The sequence below is a fragment of the Botryllus schlosseri genome, chromosome 2, assembly GCF_051294905.1.
Source record: "Botryllus schlosseri isolate E-star chromosome 2, Bs_hap1, whole genome shotgun sequence".
Taxonomy (NCBI): domain Eukaryota; kingdom Metazoa; phylum Chordata; class Ascidiacea; order Stolidobranchia; family Styelidae; genus Botryllus; species Botryllus schlosseri.
In genome coordinates this window covers 15264120-15276291 of record NC_137237.1, presented here as the reverse complement: position 1 = coordinate 15276291, position 12172 = coordinate 15264120, and the positions used below count along the sequence as shown (strand labels likewise).

At 41.5% G+C, this 12172-nt stretch overlaps 2 long non-coding RNA genes across 2 annotated transcripts; one reads left to right on the top strand and one right to left on the bottom strand.

Moving 5' to 3' along the window:
- Positions 1-291: 291 nt before the first annotated feature.
- Positions 292-2086, bottom strand: LOC145433794 (uncharacterized). The gene is made up of 2 exons (XR_013913190.1): positions 1753-2086; positions 292-1691 (listed from the first exon to the last, which is right to left on the bottom strand). It is a non-coding gene; the product is annotated as an uncharacterized LOC145433794 (long non-coding RNA).
- A 391-nt stretch (positions 2087-2477) lies between these two features.
- Positions 2478-4710, top strand: LOC145433795 (uncharacterized). Its single transcript, XR_013913191.1, has 2 exons — positions 2478-3134; positions 4399-4710. It is a non-coding gene; the product is annotated as an uncharacterized LOC145433795 (long non-coding RNA).
- The last annotated feature ends 7462 nt before the right edge of the window (positions 4711-12172 follow it).

Below are 12172 nucleotides of genomic sequence, written 5' to 3'. Positions count from 1 at the left end.
AGCTCAGATAATCACTGAACCCACAAGAATAGCTGATCAATCCAAAACTCTACTAGATCACTTTTACTGCAACACTCATCAATATCACCTGTCCCCTTTTGTGCTCCAACACAGTATGACTGATCACTATCCCATCATCTGCCACATGAAATTGGCCCTGCGACATTGTGCTAAAGAATTTGAATCTCGAACGCCCTTAAACCCACGCGGTATTGAGGGGTATATTGAAATTGTCAGCAATACCTTCAACAAGTACAAAATTCCTCCACTCACAATTGACAACTACAACCGCCATTTTGAAAAATTTATTGAGGAACTGCGGGCAGCCCTCGACACATCTTTCTCAATTAGGAAAGTCAACCGCAATGCAAGGCGCTTGAAATCGAAACCCTGGATTGGTCATGACATACTAGTTGCGATCAAAACAAGGGATTGGATGCATAAGCACTACTATCTGCAAGGCACCGTCGAAGGCAAAAAAGTGTACAAAAAATATGCAAACCAAGTGACGCATATGAAAGAAGATGCCAAAAAAGCATACTTCCAAAAAAGATTTGAAGAGTGCTCCAAAGATCCCAAGAACACATGGAAAACCATTGGAGAAATTATCAACCTAACTAAAGGTAATGCTCCCAAGAGTGCTGATGACATCGAGCTACTCGAGAATGGCATCATCATCAAAGACCAGCTTGCAGTAGCAGAAAAGTTTAATCAGTATTTTTGCAACATTGGTCCGGATCTTGCAGCTTCAATACCAGACTCCTCCGATGACTTTCTCTCGTACTTGAGTCCTGGCCCTCAGAAATCCATTTTTCTTAAGCCGACAAGTAAAGGAGAAGTTGCGATCGTATTATCTGAAATGAAAAGTAACAAAGCAGTAGGACCCGATCTCATCCCAACTCACTTTCTGAAGCTAGTCTTTAATATTATTGGTGATGTTATATGCATTTTCTTTAATGAGTCGATACGTCTAGGCATTTTCCCAGATGCACTGAAAACTGCAAGAGTAATGCCAGTGTTTAAGAAAGGCTGTAAAAAGCTAATTTCTAACTACCGACCAATATCTGTTTTGCCAAATCTTGCCACGGTTTTTGAGAAACTGATTGACTGCCGACTAAAGAACTTTTTTGAATTGAATGCAGTACTGTCTCCGACTCAGCATGGATTCAGATCCAACCACAACACCAACCATGCAATACTATCAATTGTAACGGACTTTTACAAAACCATCAAGCAAAAAGAAAGTGGCTGCAGCATTTTTATCGATCTCCGCAAAGCTTTCGACACAGTTAACCACAGAATCTTAAGATACAAGCTAGAACACTATGGAATCAGGGGTATTGCAGCAACTCTACTTGAAAGCTACCTGACAAACCGCAAACAATTTGTTGAACTGGGGTCATTAAGAACGACTACCAGAGATATAACTTGTGGAGTGCCACAAGGCTCAGTCCTTGGGCCGACTTTTTTCCTCATTTATATTAACGACATTGTTAATGCATCTTTATTCCGCACAACGCTATTTGCTGATGATACTCACCTCTTCATAACCTCCAACACTGTCGATGGTTTGCATGCATCTGTGAATATGGAACTCCCAAAAGTGTCGAGATGGCTCCAAGCAAACAAACTAAGTTTGAATGCAGATAAGACCGAGATGCTCGTTTTAAATAATGCCAGTCATAATTTCACTGTGAATGTCAATCATAAACAAATCTCAATATGTGACTCAGCAAAATATCTCGGCGTCACCATTGATTCCAAATTGTCTTGGAAGCAGCATATTGAATGCACAATATCAAAACTAGCTCGGTGTGTGGGAATAATGACCCGTCTTCAATCTTTGGTTTCCAGATCAGTGCTACGAACCATCTACTTCTCCCTTTTCCACTCTCATCTGCAATATGAAATCGTAGTATGGGGAAATGCATGCACAACATTTTTGTGCAGAATTCGAACCCTGCAAAACCGTGCGATACGGCTGATCTCATCTGTACCTTTACGTACCAATTTATCGCCTTACTACCGTAAGCATCGAATTTTGCGAGTTGATGAACTATATCGCTTCGAAGTATCAAAAGTTGTTAACAAATATTTTCCAATAGTCTGCCTACTGTGTTCGATGACTTTTTCATACCTGCTAAACATGTCCATTCCCAGCACACGAGATCCTCGTCTAAAGGAAACATCTACTTACCCCCACCCAATAGCAACCTAACTAAGAGATCTATCGACTACTCGGGACCTATCATCTGGAATGCATTACCACCACATATCCGTGAATTGCCTTATAATAGATTCAAAAAAGCCCTACTTGATCACCTCTTGTCGTTACACTAACACTGTTGGCCTACCTCGCCCAGACATTGCTTCATTGATCATTTGCCACCATTGTTTTAATTTTTTTTTTTTTTCCTTTAACTAAACATTTCTTTACAGCCAGACTGTTCAGAGTCAAGTGTACCTGTTTGATGCTGGTGTGAGAGAGAGAGAGAGAGAGTTCTTTTATTCGTCAACCATGAAATATAGTAAAGGCAATGTCCACAAACATTCACGTCCAATAGTATACATTTAAAAAAAAATTTCCTCACTATAATTTGCACGGTATAGACTGGGAGACCCGATATGACCGAAGTCTTCTAGGCCGGAGTCACCCAAGCATATTGGCAGTATTAATTATAATATGGATCAATTTCTTCTCTCAGTCAAGTAGCACCGCAAAGAGTAACGAAATAAACAAAAGTAAATAAAAGACAGCAACACTAGTGAAGGACGGTTACCATAGTTAACAGTGTGATCAGAAAATAACAATTTGACCCATGTACACAGTGGTAATATTATTGTAGCATATTAAATGAATCAAAACAACAAACAACATTACTGTGGTCATGAGATATGTTCTTCTTAGTACTTGGATAATATAAATTTGCAATAGCGAGCTTTAAATGTATGATACGGAAGAGTACGGTACAAAGTTGGTACATTGTTCCAAAATTTCACACCTATATAAGATAGGGAATTTCTTGACAGTCTTGATGAATTCAATTTAACAAATAGGGACTGATTCTGTGAGAACCTTGTGTTATAATGGTGAATTGAATTGGGGCATTGAAAAAAGTTGTCGAAATATTCAGGTAATGTTCTTTCATTATATTGTTTCATGATTTTTACAATTTCAAATTCATACAAATCCGAGACCTTGAGAATGCCCAATTTTCTAAATTCAGGACCTACCCTGCTACGTGCAGGTATATTAGATATAATCCTAATGGCTTTGTTTTGTAATACCTGGAGCTTGTTGATATGCTTCTTGTAAGAGCAGCCCCACACTGTTATTCCATATGTAAGACGGCAGTGGACGAGCGCATGATAAACAGGTAGGAGAAGTGATATTGGAACCAGCTTCTTCAGGCGATAGAGTGCACCAATGCCACGAGATATTTTGCTTGCTATGTAGTTGATGTGATGGTCCCATACTAGATTATCATCGATAATAATACCTAGATACTTGACAGATTGACTGGTTTTAATCAAAGAGTCCTTTAGTTTGAATTCTGCGATCGCATTGTTGAGAGATCCTTTAGAGTCAAATACTAGAATTTTGGTTTTGAGGGGATTGATATGTAATTTATTCGAAGACACCCAATTGCTAACGGAGGCTAGTTCAGAGTTAGTATTGTCAATGGCAGATGCATAGTCAAATCCAGATGTGACAATACTAGTATCATCTGCAAAGAGTGTGATATTTCCTGGGGAGGAGTAGACAATATCATTTATAAATATGATGAATAATAGTGGCCCCAACACAGAGCCTTGTGGAACACCTGTAGTTACTGGTAGTTCCAATGACTTGATTGAATTGATTTCAACAAATTGGGATCGATTTCTCAGGTAGGAACTGAAAAGTTTTTTTGCAATTCCACGAACACCGTAATACTCAAGTTTTTTTATTAAGATAGTATGATCAACGGTGTCAAATGCCTTTTTCAGGTCGAGAAATACTCCACATCCAGTTTGCTTCGCACATAGTATATCATATAGTTTCGAGGTCATATGAATAACAGCTTGAGAGGTAGTATGATTCTGTCGAAATCCGAATTGGCATTGATTTAACAATTTTTTGTGGCATAAGAAATCATTTAGTCTTTGAAATAATAGTTTTTCAAAGATAATTGCAAAGGGCGACAGGATAGATATTGGCCGGTAGTTTGAGATAATGTCTCTGTCACCATTTTTGAATATGGGAATGACTCTAGCTATTTTGAGATAGTTTGGGAAGATTCCTAGATTTAATGAGTGGTTATAGAGAGTAACCAAACTATCACTAAGTTGAGTGCCAATTAATTTAACAATATAATTTGGTAGCATATCATAACCTTGAGACTTTTTGTTTTCTAGTGATGCAAGAACAGTTATGACCTCAGCACTTGTGATAGGTTTCATGAAGATGGAAGATTCTGGTGAAAGGCCATAAGTTCGCTGTGATGGAGCAGTTTGGTTGGCTAGTTTGCAACCAATTGATGAAAAGAAATGGTTGAACGCTTCACATATTTCACGTTGATCAGTTTTGGTTAGACCAGTTTCCGAATCTATGATTTTGTTTGGTATACAAGTATTTGTGCCACGATTTATTATTTCACCAATCATTTTCCAGGCGATTTTTTCTATGTTGTGCAAATTGCTTTTTGTAATAAAGTTCCTTGGCTTTTATTTTGACTTTGGAAAGTAGATTTGCATAGGACTTGTAATGAGAGTGGTTGCTAGCAGAAAAATTGAGTAATAAATACTTATGCAGCTTATTCCTATTACGGATAGATGTCAAGATGCCCTTGGACAGCCATGGCTTTGCAGAGAGTCTGCGTTCGCGTTTTGATTGAATTCGCAATGGGGCATGTTTATCTACAACATCACATATATCGTGCATAAATTTATCAAAAACTAAATCATAGTTTTTTTCATCAATTTCTGTTCGGTACAGATTGGCAGATATTTCCTCGATATCATCCGTAAAACTGTCGTAGTCCATACTACCAAAATCCCTACGCTTGTAGCGGCTATTGATAAATCGGGTTGTGGTTTCCAAGAGACAAAATATAGGGTAATGATCAGTCAGGTCTGAATTAATTATAGAAGGCGTTAAACGAAGATCGACGATGTTAGTATACATATGATCCAATAAAGTAGACGATGTTCTGGTCACTCTAGTAGGTTTAGTTATCATGGGAATACAGGCATAGTTGGTAATCATATCTAAGTAATCATGTACAGTAGGGGATGATCGAAGAAGGTCTATGTTCATGTCACCCATCAATAAGAATTGTTTCCCGTCGTTTGTTAATTGGTCAAGACTAGTGTGATGTGCTTCATGCAAACCATCGAACAAAGAGACGCTTGGTGGCGGCTCGGAGTCGTGGGGTAGTAAGAAGTGGAAGCGTGTAGTGGACGTGGGGGAGTCTGTGTGTTGCTGTTTCAGTTGACGTGTTTTATTACTTATTTGAATATATACATCTTCGAGTACAAGCTATCGCGGCCAAGATGACAAGTGTCAAGTTAACGGATATCGTCAAGAATTACGTGGACTATGGAACGTCAGGCGACTTTGCAGAATGGACGGAGAAATTGGAATTGGTTGCCAAACTGCAAAATTCGACTGCGTCTCTCGTGAACACCCTACCTTTATTGCTCGACGGGCCGGCATTTGCAGTGTATAAACAATTGCCTGAGGAGACGAAGAAGGATTATAAATTGACTAAAAAGGGGTTATTGGCAGCTTTTGGAGTGGATTGCTATGTGGCATATGAACAATTCCGTAACCGTGTACTTCAAGTCGGGGAATCGGTTGATGTGTTCCTGTCTGATCTGAAGAGGTTGGCAATGTTGATGGGTCTGGACGGGGATATAGCTAATCCAATAATTAAGTGTGCATTCATTGCTGGTTTGCCTGCGGATGCCAAGACACAGCTTAAGTCTATGGCTGAGGTAGAGCAATTAGAGTTGGACCGAATTGCATCTCGGGCACGTGTACTATTGCCCACAAAAGATGGTGAAAGTGTGTTTTGTGCTGCTGGGGCTCCGCGTAGAGTATACGGCCCATGCTACATATGTAAGGAAGAGGGTCACATCGCCAGAGACTGCCAAAGTAGAAATTCTACTGGTGCACGAAGATACTATGACAATGCTCCAAGGAAGTGCTTTGCTTGTGGACAATGGGGGCACATCGCCAGACAATGTAAAGGGAATCCGGCTGCGGGAAAAGGCCAGGGAGGGACGTTGGCACCGGACGCCCCCTCCGCATCGCATTAGGAGGACGAAAGGTGCTACCATTTGTGCCAGTGGAGATTTGTGGCATGGTGACAAATGGGCTGGTGGACACTGGTTGTGAGCGGTCAGTTATTCATGAGGACTTATGTAAACAACTGGGTCTGACACCAAAAGGACCTTATATAGTTGTGGAAATGTTAAATGGGACACTTACTACTTGCCCAGGGTGGGTGCGGGCAAAGGTGAAGATTGATGGTATTGCTGTAGAAATCGAGTTCTTAGTGGCGTCGGATCTGGTGTACAATTCAAAGATAGTGCTGGGGGATGATATTGTGAAAGTACTTGGTGGTGTTGAGGTTTATGCTGACCTAAACGCGAAGTTTGGACTTCGTGCGATTAAAGCATGTGTTGCAACGAAGGTTGCCTCGAGTATTCAGCCAGTGGAAGTAGTTGACTGCGATTTCAAAGCTGTGTTCGATGGTGAGAAGTGGACTGTGGAATGGGTGTGGGAGAACGAAGAAGAGCCGGAGATAAGAAACCGCTGTGCAATGTACCCAGTTCCATCAGAGTGTCGTGAGGCCTTTACTGGCGAAGTTGATCAGTGGATCAAAGATGGGTGGCTGCAAGAGTATTGTCCTGCAAAGCATGGGCATCAAGACGGATTAATCCCGCTCATGGCCGTGAAGCAACCGAATAAGCAACGTAAAGTGCGGCCGGTGATGGACTACCGAGAACTCAACACTTATGTCACGAGTCACCCCGGTCTGAACACTGCGGTATGTCAAGAAAAGCTAAGGTCTTGGCGAACGACCGGTGAAAATGCATATGTCCTTGATCTGAGAAAAGCGTATTTGCAGATTCATGTGTCAGAGCGACTGCAGCGGTTTCAGGTTGTTGAGTACAAAGGCAAAAGATACGTCATGACGCGAATGGGATTTGGGCTGAACGTAGCTCCAAAAATTATGTCAAAGATTATCGGCACGGTTCTAGGTCTGGATGAGGAAGTGGCTCAAGGAACAGATCACTATATCGATGACATATGGGTCGATGCGAGTGTTGTCGATGTTGGAAAGGTGAAGAATCACCTGGCCAAGTACGGTTTGCAGACAAAAGAGCCAGTGTCGATATGTGATGCTCGCGTACTAGGCCTTAGAGTCATGGCAGAAGAAGGCGGAATGCGGAAATGGAAGAGAGATGGAGAACTTCCTGTGGTGGCGGGATCCCTGACAAAGAGAGCACTGTTTTCGCTGTTTGGGAAGTTAATAGGACATTATCCTGTGGCGGGATGGTTAAGAGTGGCATGTAGTTATGTCAAAAGACTTGCCAACGACGTTGAATGGGATGCAGTTGTTCCAGAGCAAGTGAAGACTTTGGCCGAAGATGTGATGGCTAAGGTGCGGAAAGAAGATCCAGTCGGTGGGATTTGGCGTGTGCCTCCTAGTGGTCGGGCGCAAGTGTGGTGTGATGCAAGCAATCTGGCTGTGGGGTGTTGCCTGAGAGTAGATGGTGCCGTTGTAGAAGACGCGGCGTGGATGCGTAAGCAGAGTGACAGTGGGCACATCAATGTTGCGGAGTTGGATGCAGTAGTGAAAGGATTAAACATGGTGCTGAAGTGGAATATAAAGAACATTGAAGTGGTTACGGACTCGACCAGTGTGTACAATTGGGTAAGGTCTATACTGGAAGACAGTCACAGACCAAAAGTGGGTGGGATAAGCGAGATGGTCACGAAGAGACGGTTGGGAATAATCTCGCAGCTCATTGAGGAGTATGCTCTAAAGTTGACGATTCGTTTGGTTCCTTCAGGTGAGAATATTGCTGATTCCTTGACAAGGGTCCCGAAGACCTGGCTGAAACGGGTGGGTCTGGCGGTTGGGGTAACAAACGCATTAAGGAATCAAGTGCGCGAGATTCATGAGAAGCATCACCTAGGAATCGCGAGAACACTTTTCCTCGCACAGAGATGTATCGCGGATGATGTGAGTCAGGAATTGGTGAAAAACGTGGTCGGAAATTGTAGAATATGCCAACAAATCGACCCCAGCCCTGTTAGATGGGAACATGGCCAGCTGTCAGTGGAGAACGTGTGGGAGCGCTTGGCATTGGATATAACTTACGTTGGTAACCAGCCATACTTGAGTATGATCGACTGCGGGCCGAGTCGATTCACAATCTGGAGAAAGGTGGCGAATGAATCAGCCGAACAGATTATCCGGAACCTTCAGATGGTCTTCTTGGAGAGGGGACCGCCATCTCAGATCCTGACAGATCAAGGCGCTGGTTTCACATGTCAAAAGACAGTTCAGTTTCTCAAAGATTGGGGAGTTACGCATATGACGAGCTGTGGCTATAAACACTCTGGAAATGGGATCATTGAACGAAACCATAGAACGATTAGGAGAATGGCTGCTCGGTCTGGAAGAAGTGTGGAGGAAATGACGTTCTGGTACAATCACACTCCGAACGCAGAAGGAATTGTCCCGGCGGAAGCTGTCCTCCGTTATCCGGTAAGGTTGCCAGGATCTCCCGTGAACGAAATGAATAGATCAACCGATGCAAACCCATATGTGGTGGGAGAGGAGGTTTTTGTGAAACCTGGAAACGCGAAGTGTTTCACGCCGTGGAGGGAGGGAACTGTGACAGGGATAGTTGCGGATGCTGTGGTGGAAGTGGACGGCAGAAACAGGCATGTTGCTGATGTTAGGCACATGGTGGGGGAGCGACGGAAAATTGCTGGCAGTAGTAAGGTACCTTCAAGAATGTTGGAACTGGTGTTTGACGGGGATGAGGTGGGGGAGGTCAGGGATTATGACAATCCTGAACCGCCTGATGCTGTCAGTCGAAGAGACCTGGTCTTCAACCAGGAGGAAGTGGGGCAGGAGAGAGAGCACAACAACCCTGAACCACCTGTTGAGGGTGTTCAAAGAGTATCGGAAGACGGACAAGATACTGAACGCGCTTCTCGTGATAGGGTCCCGCCCAGATGGTGGGCCGATTACTTTGTTGACGTATGAGTGGACATTTTACCTTTGCTTGGTTTTTGTTCTTGCCTCGTTTTCTTTTTGCTGTCTTTGGGGTTATTACTGTAACTGCAATTTTGTGATCTTTAGATCAGGGGGGGATGTGATGTGCTTCATGCAAACCATCGAACAAAGAGACGCTTGGTGGCGGCTCGGAGTCGTGGGGTAGTAAGAAGTGGAAGCGTGTAGTGGACGTGGGGGAGTCTGTGTGTTGCTGTTTCAGTTGACGTGTTTTATTACTTATTTGAATATATACATCTTCGAGTACAACTAGATGAGAGATTATCTATGAAGTTCTTCAAGTTGCCTTTTGGGTGTCGATAGATCACACCGCAGACTATGTTTTTTGAATCACTGTTGGATCCTTCAAACTCAATCCAGAGTTGTTCAATATTGCATTCTTGAAGAGCATATTCACTCAACAGTTTGTAAGAAACATTATTATTGATATAAAATCCCACTCCACCAGCATTGGATTCAGTGGGACTGTGAATAAATGTATAGCCATCTATAGTTATATTGTCTATTGGGTCATTCTTTAGTTTGGTCTCAGATATACCAAGAATTGAAATAGGATAGTCAAGGGAGCAAAGAAAATTGTGTAATTCGTCAAAATTCTTCTGTATTGATCTAATATTTACATGGCCCAGGAGCATTGCATTTCGGCCAAAACTTCTGAATTTGATATATGGTGGACCACGTTCTGTATCCTGGTATTTACAGTCCTGTACATTCAAAAAATCAATCTTATTAGTTTTAAGGTTATGTGATTTTCTTGTGTCAGAAGTTAGGGTCTGTTATCACAGGAAAATAAATTATGAAATTCTATATTACCGAGGTGTGAGAAAGGAAACACTTTTTCCAAATTATACTGCTGGTTAAGCATTATAATAGAGACAGAAGTTCTGATAGCCATATAACAGGAATTTAACTCATCTTTACTAAATCTTGTTCATTCTCGATGACAAGTATGTTGGCGTCGGAATGTTTTCTTGCAAGAATTTTGCCATTTCTTGTCCAGAGAAAGGAATATCCTGATTTCTTTTTTTGGTCTTTTGCCTTGAAAAGCAGATTCAGTGCTTTTGGTGTGAGATTTTCCACAACAAAAACTTTCGATACATCTGGTATGTTTATGGAGTTGTGAGCAGCTTTGAGGTTCGAGCGAGAATAAGACGTGATGTGGTTCCTAGTTTTGCGGGAGATAAATTTAGCAATAATGGGACCAGTTTCTTTATTTTTAGCTTTTCGTCTTCTAAATGAGTAATCAATGTCATTTTCCGAAATATCAATGTTCATGAGAGAAAGTAATTCTTTGATGAGGCTATCAGTGCTTTCATTTTCCTGTTCTGGAATGTTGTGAAATTCCAGAATTTCCATGCGAGAGAGTCTGTCAAATTCCTCCAGTTTTCCTTCCAATTGTGTAGAATATTCTTTGTACGAATTGATTAATTCAGTGTTCTCTCGTATGTTTTCAGCATTTGCTTTCGCCATCTTCTGGACCTGAGTAATCTCGTTCATTAATTCATCAAATTTTTCGCTTTGAAATTGCTGTGCATGTTTTACTGTCTGGATATCATTGTTCAGTTCTTTGATTGATACATTTATCGCATCAAGAGAATGTTGCAATTTGGAGGTATCATACGATCTTGATTTAAGAAGTTCCTGTAGACATATATTGATGATTGATGGCAGGTCATCTTTTATCCTGGCAAGTAGTTCATCTTCGAATCTTGGAAGCAACTTGCGAATGGCATCAGCTTCACTTTGTTCAGATTTCTTGGGAGGCATCTTGGGTGGCATGTTGCAGCTATAACTTATGATGTATATGCTACTTTTAGATATAAATCTTACAAGATATAATCTTAATACAACCAAATGTGATCAGACTAGATGACCTTCACGGTCTTATCGATCATTCCTATCTAATACCGAATACTGTGCACGCATAGTTTCTGTACCACCATCACTGCCGTTTGTTATGTATTTTGGTTCGATGAAATAAAGACTCTCTCTCTCTCTCTCTCTCTGTTGATGTACTGTGACAAGCCGATGATTTCTGTTTTGAAAGTTTGTTCAATTTCATCTTTGCGCCAGTTCACCACACCCAAGCTATATCTCAAGACAGGCACTGCAAGACTGTTTATGGCATTGATTTTGTTTTTAGAATTGGGTTCAGTCTTGAGAATTGACTTGAGCCTGCTGATGTATTCTTTTTTTAGACTTTAGATTTCATTGCAGCATGTTTAATGTTGTCGCTTTCACAGATCCTTAGATATTTATAGTGATCTTCGGCATTCAATTCTGTTATGGTTTCGTCCATTTTGAAGTTCATGTCGCCAGTGCTGGTGGCTCTTCCGCGTCGTATGGTGAGTTTTGAGCATTTATTATTATTCTTATTCTCTTTATTCACAGTAAAACTGGTAGATACACACATAATCCGGGGAGCAACCTGCCCCCAAAGGAAAATGGCGAGATTGGAGTAAATTTTTAAAATTTCAGTAATACATTCAAATTGTTATTCCTATGCAATACACGGAGAAGTCAGATTACAGAATTGCAGCAGATGAAGAATTGGCAAGGGTTACAGAGCAGAGGTAGAGATGATTGAAGATGAAGAATCGAAATTACAGAAATTATGCTGTGATTCACAAGTGTAATTTTAGTCCAGTGGTGCATTCAGGGCCTTCCGAAGAATGTGCACAGTGCCCAATAATGTGATCTTTTAGATCATGTCGAATCGAACGTTACCCGGAATTTGTTGGATATGTCTCATGAGTTTTTTGCTCACGACCCCTGTAGCACCAATGACTATCGGTACAATGTTTATTTTGCATCGCCACATTTTCTCACATTCCATTTTGAGGTCTGCGTATTTGGAGTATTTTTCTGAT